This window comes from Oryzias melastigma, linkage group LG21, assembly GCF_002922805.2.
Source record: "Oryzias melastigma strain HK-1 linkage group LG21, ASM292280v2, whole genome shotgun sequence".
Taxonomy (NCBI): Eukaryota; Metazoa; Chordata; class Actinopteri; order Beloniformes; family Adrianichthyidae; genus Oryzias; species Oryzias melastigma.
The window spans coordinates 14,240,335-14,248,494 of NC_050532.1; the positions used below are offsets into that span (position 1 = coordinate 14,240,335).

The 8,160-nt window shown below is 38.8% G+C and overlaps 1 protein-coding gene across 5 annotated transcripts in view; it reads right to left on the reverse strand.

Annotated features, from left to right (window-relative positions):
• LOC112137965 (collagen alpha-3(VI) chain) overlaps nt 1-7,191 on the reverse strand; it is a 487,063-nt gene extending 479,872 nt beyond the window's left edge. For all 5 annotated transcript variants that reach the window (XM_024260490.2, XM_024260489.2, XM_024260488.2 and 2 more), the window contains exon 1: nt 6,919-7,191. The gene's annotated coding sequence lies outside the window, so the exon portion shown is untranslated. The remainder of the gene's footprint in view (nt 1-6,918) is intronic.
• Nucleotides 7,192-8,160: the final 969 nt, after the last annotated feature.

Consider the following 8,160-nt stretch of genomic DNA (forward strand, 5'->3'; position numbering starts at 1 on the left):
CACAGAAACAGCAACTGTTTTACTAAAACATTCCAGACTTTCTGCATTGAAAGGACAATTACACTGAGTGATATGTGTTTAAAATATTACAATTCTTATTAACATTGATTCACGTTGATTCTGCTGCATTGCTGAAATCAAGAGCCTCCAGTGTTTTAATGCTTTGGATGTTTTCCAAGTGACAATAAATTGTTTACATAAAAAATGACACTTGTATCACATTCACCAACACGGGTCATAGAGCTGAGTTATTTCCTAATGTATGTACATGTTTAGATTTCATTAATTTCTATATTATTTAAGCCCTAAAAAAACAAACACAGAAAGCACATTTTCTTGCCTGTTTCCAGCTTTGAGCCTCTGCCCCTCAAAAGTCCTGTGCACGTCCCTCTCACAGGTTCACTACATCTTCCCTGCTGGTGAGGAAGCAGACTGCTTCATTTACACTGATAGAACTAATAAAGACATTTCTGACACTTCTAAGTTAGGATAAAATCTTCTTTGAACTTTGCAGGTCAGTGAAGGAGGGAGGGGTGGGATGGGGGTGCTACATGGTTGTTTCGCCTCAACATCAAAGACATTATTTCTTTAATTAGCATGTTCATTTAACACTATGTGGCTGATAAACAGTTTTATAAACTTCAGCCATTTGGACCGTTTTCCTTTTGCCCATGTCTTAAATATCCAACCAAAAATGTTTTATCTTAACTTTTTGAAAACATTTCTTAAGCTGAACATATTAGGTAAAGCCTTTACAAAAAAATGTGTCTTTTGTCCTCAGGCAACATAGCAATGCTCTGCAGCTAAGAGATGCACAATGAGATCTTTAAGTTTTTAATTCATGGTGATTTATAATAAAGTTAAGCCTCTATCTAGACCTGGAATTCCTTGTTTGGTTGTGTTTTAAAAGGCTTTGAAGGTCTGGCAGCGAAGAAAAGGCATGAACAGTGCCCCCTGGTGGATAGTGAGCAGACAGCACTGAAAGATGTCTTGCTGCCTCTCTTTAAATTGCATTGCACAGGTTTCACTCTTCTGCATGTTAACTGTGTTATGTTTATGTATGTGATGTTCATTTTTGCTGTCTGATCTGTAAATCAATCTTAAAAGTTTAATTAAGCTTAATTATCAGTTACACTTAAGCTTGAAGCAAACATGAGAATAAAAAAGAAACATCCTTCTGAAGACAACCACGACTGCATCCTGTCAAACGCAACCACAAGACAAATTATTTAACCATTTTGTGGTATTTCACAATAATCCCGTTTTGTGATTGTCTGATTCAAACCAACTGTAACTGATGCTTGAACCACGCAGCTTTTCCTTGAGCTGTAAATCGCTCGACTCTGGCAGCTTCACCTTCAAAGATGATGGGACAGGGATGACTTACCTCTGGTTTAGGGATTAGGGGCACCTTTTCTCACACCGCAGATACTTTAGGGAGTAAAAAAATGCAGGGGTCAAATCTGTCATGCTAAGCCAGGGGTCTGCAGTCCTCAACACTTTAAGAGACATTCAGGTCAAATTCTCACAAACAGCTGGAGCCATGAAGCCTAAGAATTTGAATCTGAAATCAGAAATCTGAATTCTTCCCTTCCCTCTTCCCCTTCATTTATCCCTCCAAATGGACAGTTATGGAAAAGATTAAGATTTCTGATTGGGCCTCACTTCAACCTTTAGAAAAGTAAGACACTGGTCTGTATTTATGTTGTTGTTGCTTTTATGGTTAATATAAATGAAGTATTGTTTTTGGATAAACATAAAGTGAAAATTACCTGTTTTTAAATCCTGAAACAGTTTTTAACTTCTGACAGATGTTCACTTGTCTTCCTTTCAGAACAAAGATTACGCTGTGTCACATATGATCATCTCAGTGCAGCAAATGTAGTAGTATGGTGTAATGACAGCTGTGGTTAAAAAAAACTGTTTTAATATTTGTGGTGCATCGAGCCAGAAATCAAATCAGAGCTCATTAACTGACCCTTTCTACAGTTTCTCTTAAAATCCTTGAATTTGTTCACTAATAAAACATCTGTCTCATAACCCCGTGCCCCTTCATTGTAGTTTGGTTCGTGACCTCCCATTGATTTTCTGTGATACACAGAACTAACAATTCTGTCAAAATGTTTTCGTGTGACGTGATTTTTGTCAGGCTACAATCCTACAGCTGTTCATGAATGGGTTAAATGAAGCTTTAGTTAATTTACCCTACTACTTTTTTTACTCATTTACTTTTTACTTTACAGTCACTTAAAAAAAAAAAAAAGTTTTATTTTGATTTCACTAGTGAGCCATAATGAAGAGTAAAAGAACCTGACCTCTGTGCTAAGCCAAACTGAAGCCATCACAGATGTATGTTTGTGCAGGAAGGCTGCCAGAACTTTTGTGCTACAAAACTTAGTTCTTTTATAAATGATGAGCAAAATAAAAATATCTAACCACATAACAGAGCTGTAAGCACAGCTATCTGTGTCCCACATTATTGTTCACAGTTGTCCACTTCTGTTTGACTGAGGCCAGATGTTGCTATAAACAGTCATCACACTGAGCTGCTCACAAGTCCACGCACAACCACCTGATTGCAATCACAGCAGACCAATAAGAGGCAGATATAAATGTCAGATTTTACAACCAAAATGTTGGCAACCGGCCATTCAAAGCTCAGTCTGTTAACTGTTGACTGACTTTCTCAGTCCTGCCTCTCCCTCTCTGTCCTGCGGTTTCATGAGCTGGAACTTTTTAACCAATACAAAAGCTACACAGTCAAGTCACCGCTCACTGTTCAGCCAAGGTTCAGCAGACAATCCTGTCAGCGGAAACACCTGCTGACATCACCTCTGGGGAAAGTTCTAGAAAGCTTCTGTTCAAATGAGACGTGAATGCTTCATCTCCTGTATTACAAACATATTAGCTCACCAAATAGCAGAATGCAGGGTCAAGAAATACATGCATCTATTTTAGACGGGATTCCACTACAGATCTGCTTCCAAATATCTTACTATTTAATCCAGCTGCTTCATTCATGCTGGTTTTTCTCAGAAGTCTGTGAGGTCAACAAATCTGCATTCCACTGTAACATTCTCACATTTGCAGCTGTATCTGTTTGTGCATCACCAAGGAGACAGAGACCATTGAGTGTCTATAGTTCATGTGTCAAAGTCAAGGACTGGGGGCCGGATCCGGCCCGCCTGATAATTATATCCAGCCCTCTAGATCATTTTATATTATTGTTATTAACGCCCCAGTGTTATCTAGTGCTGGTCACATACTGAAGCAACACTATGATTATGGAGGCTGAGATCTATGGTTATGGATCTAAGAACACTTCTTTTAAAAAACGATTCAAACTCGTCAACATGTTCATCATTGCAGATTCATAAAAATTGATTTGTCACAACCTGTGCCTAAATTTTAGGGCTGGGTTGAAAAAATCCATGAATCAATTTGAATCTTAATAGATCAAAAAACGATTCAGGAAAAAAAAAAATAATAAATTTAGCAAATTAAGCTAAAGTCCGCTAGCTTGATGCTAACGTTTAATGGAATTCCCCATAGGACGGCTAATGCTAACTCTCGGTCGACCTAAACATACATTCTGACTAAATGAACATCTTTATAAACTCATAGACAGGAATTTTCCAAACTCTTTTATGGAAATATCTTTTTTTTTAAAGTAACCATTGTGCTCTTAAGCATTGTTTTTTTCCTCATACTTTCTTCTTCTGGAATAAGCTGTAATGCTATAGCATGATCACCACCTAGTGTCCAAACTGAAGCATCCTCCAGGAGAAGCAGAACAATGTTTCCAATGTTAATGATCTGAACATTTTAGTTAGAACTTCTCCTTTAGAGAATCCATGTAACACTGGATGATATTAACAATCTCATTATTTCACTGATACATTTACAGTATGTGAACTGGATCAGATTAATGTAAACATCTTCTAAACATATAGTAGATTATTAATGTATTTCTAAACAAATGTGTCTAAATGGGTAAACTCAAAATTGAAGTGAATTGAAGAATTAAAAAATTTTAAAAAATCGGAATTGAATCGATTCAGGCTCTGGTGAATTGAATCGAATCGTTTCTGGATATTATAACCGATATCTAGGCATGCTAAATTTAGGAATGCAGAGCAGATGCCATTTCTCCATGCAGGTGAGTCTGACTGTGTGTGAGTAGCGGACTGGCTGCATGCTCCTCAGCTGCGCTTCCCTCCTGGAAAATACTCGCAGCTCCTTCGAATTTGAATGTTTCTCATAACTCATTCCCTCCAATATTTTGCAGTGTTGCAATCGCAACTATTAATGCAAATTCAGGAAAACCTGAGATTTGTTGTTCACCCTGCAGTGTTACGTTTTCATGCAACTTTGACCAGTCTACCGTGACCAGTTATGGTGGCTCCAGCTTCACGAGTGTTTCCCTTCTGACTCCTTCCTGGGAGCCGTGCTCTTTTTTATCAACTCTCTTTAGCCCTCTGTCTTTTTTTCTCTGCAAGCTGCGCGTTAAGAGTCATTACTTGCGCTGAGCGGATGCAAAGTGTCATGTGACACTATATCACAGAAGATTCTGAATTTGTGAGTAAAACAAGTTAAGTTTGTTACAGAATATATAGAGATGTTGAAATGAATAACCCACCACTTGGTAACAAAGGATTTCTGATCATTCCAGTATTATGTATAATTGTTTATATTGGATCATTTCAGTAGGAAACAGTTTGATATAAGGGGCAAAAATAAAACATTCTTGGCCTTAAAATACCTTAAATTCATTGTTACATCTGTATCTATGATCTATCTTTCTTTTTAGAACTCATAGTGTTTTACATCACAAGGATGTCTTCATCCTCTCTCCCTCTCACTCATGGTGCAGACAGAAATAAACACAACCGGATAAAATAACTAAGGACAGAACAGAGAAAAAAAATCCAAACAACAAAGCGAAGAAAACAGAATGATTTGATTTTTTTTGCTAAAATGCACAATTTTATTTTTATTTCTAAACTTTGTTTGTTTTGTTCATATTTGGATCATTTAACAGGATCAAAAGTATAATTTTTCATATAAAATGACATAAAATAAAGCATTTTGAGTGTTTCCTTTTAACATTTTGACGAAATGTATTTTTACAGACAGAACAATATTGAAAGTTTTTTGGGGGGGTTTAAGTTAATTTATTCTGAAAGTGATTATATTCCTGGCTTTTTTATTCATAGTTTTGTTAAAAAAGTTACATTTTTAAGGTAGAAAAAAAAAAATAGGGTGTTTGACAAATGTTTATCCTGTTCGGCCTGTGACATAAGGTGTGTCTTGGATTTCGTTCCGCTGTATGATTACACTCCTGGTCTGTAGTGAGCAGTAAAACAACCAGAAAAGATCTAGCAAAACAGAAAAGAAACTTTTAAACTCGTAAACATCGATTGTGTGCTGTCATAAACTAAAGGAATTTGATGAAATATGAAAACCTTTCTGACATTAAGATAGAGCAACAAATCAACTGCAATCAACTTCACTTGATAAAGATGTTACATTTGTAAACTAAGTTCAGATTTTCACACAAATTCATGAGTCTGAAGAGGAGTGCTGCTCTCTACCGTCACACACAGATGGATCACGTCAGTCTAAAAAGCAGCATGACATATGTGCCACAGATGAGAGGAGGATCAATGAAGGGGTAAAGGCGGGGAGCCGGACCCCCACAAACACACACACACACACAGCTGGTGTGTGTTAGTCTGTCTGAAACTTTGCAGATGTGTGTTCAGGCATCTCTGCTGATCTAAACCGTTTTTAAATCATTAAGATGATACATGTGAAGCCTTGACAGGCTTCAAACTCTTCAGCCAGATTTCTAGCTAGACTGCCATTTCTTGGTCTAAACTATAAAAACAAGTGGCACAAAGATGCAGTCTTCACTTTAGTTTCTAGATTCTGAAAAGTTGAAAAACTGCAGGAGACATTTCTGGATGACCTTCCAGAGGCGAGCCTGAAACACAATGATGCTGAAGGACCTCATACGGCTTCCATTCTAGCAGGAGACAGCATGACTGTTTATGGTGAGGGTTAGCAGCATACCAAACCTACATGAAACCAACCATCTGAAGCTATAACTGCACAGAGGGTGGACTAGAACAAGTGCCAGACTTTTAACTCGTTCCTTTTTGTGCTCTGGAACAAGAGAAGCAGAAAACTGTGACACAATGTTTCCATACTACACACACTGTCAAAAATTACCTTTATATCCCAGTTTGAACAATTCAACAGGAAGTTGGGAGATTCATGATTGACACCTGATCAACCAAAAGCGTAGCAGATTGAAACTCAAGCGTCCTCTCAGCCCCCAGCAGCTGGTCTCTCTGGTGCCTGAGTAAGGAAAGGATTTCTACGCTCCTCTGCTTCCAGGGTGGGTGTGGTATTTGCCCTCTGTTACATTGGAAACATCTGCCTGCTCATCACACTCTTCACTAAAAGGTCAAATCGTGTAGGAGTTGAAGGACCCCGACTAAATGATACCAGTCACAATATATTATCAAAAAGCCATTCTGTTACTGCAAGTTCAACTCAAAGTCCGATGCAGCGGAGCAAAACGTCGAAATTTCTTTCCAGAAAATTGCACACCTCTGTGCTGACACTCATTGCACCAAACGCTGCAGATGTCCCCTCCTTCTGTGGCTTTCTTATTGCCCTTGAAGTGCAGCTAAAGTACTGGTTTCAGTTTTATTGCATAACACATGATTCCTGACATTTGGGGGGTATAAGCCAAAAACTGTGCACTACGTTGTAATTATCACAGACATCAAGGGTTCTCACGTTGTGACTTGAAAGTATGCTGTGGTCAGTGCACTAAATTCAGAACAGAGTTCAAAACCAGGTCAAAACTCAAGTTAGGAGATGCTGCAAGCATACAAACAAACTTACCTGAAGAAGAAATATCTACGCTCCACTGTTTGTGAAGAATGAAGACTGTTAGTGATGAAAAAATGACCGTAAGCTTTTGGTCATTCTTCCCTGGTTAAATCCGCCCTCTTGCTCTTCCTGCACCTCCACAAGGAAGGTGGAGGATGAAGGGAATGATAAAGACTCAAATGAGAAGTGAGACGCTCTGTGAGAAGAAAAAGTCAAGAGATTGAGACAAACACCTCCTCTCTGTCTCACACCAGAGGAGCTGTGGGGCTCAGCTCATCGCTGGGACAGGACGAACTTCTGAAACGTTGGAGGTTTTCCACCTCCTCCCACTTCAGCAGTAAAAAGAGGAGGGAGAGCAGAAAGGATGAGTGGAGGGAAGGGGGTGGCTAAATGAAATCCAGACACGGCCCTGTTTGGTCTGGATGTCTGTAGTGGGGAAGATGATGTCACTAATCTGCAGCAGCCTTTTTTCCAGAGTTTTTGCCATTTCTGCTCTTGCCTGTTTTAAGACCCATTTTCTCTTTACATGACTAAAGTTCAGACAGAAGTTCTGAAACACTTCACTTTCATCAAGTCTCAAAATGCTTTACGGTCAAAGTCCAGTTCACCTGTGTAAAAATGCATGATGTGAATATTTACACAGCAAAAGCCTATAACCACCAGGAACAGTTGGAGGTTTGTTGTCTGGCACATTGACTGAAAATGAGTTAAAATTAGGGCTGTGAACATTGACACGTTCACGCACACGACTCATCGACATGAATTAATGAGTTATTATACTTTAACACACATTATTCACACCCCACAGAGCAGCAGTCCTCTTTACCTGAGCGGTGCAGGCTTCTACAGCACGCTGTATAATACTTTACGAAAGAAATACAAATTCAGTGGGTTTATAGTACCTTGTAGTTCTTCTAAGTTTAGATCACTTTTTCACATGTACTATTTTTTTGGTCCGTGGTCCAGCGCGTTGTCATGGTAACACGACTATGGTCACCAAGGCTCGATGGTAGCGGCAAAGAAAAGCGATCTATGTGCTGGTCGACACGATAGATTTAATAAAGCATCAGTTCAGACTAGGACTGGGTTGATAAAATCAATTAATCAATTTAAGCTTAATAGATTAAACACCGATTAATAAAAAATATCAATCAATTTAGCACATAAAGCTAGAGTCCACTAGCTTAATGCTAACGTTTAATTGAAGCCTGTGCCTCCCTGCTCTTGGGTGTGGGGGGCCTCTGCGGCGGTCCC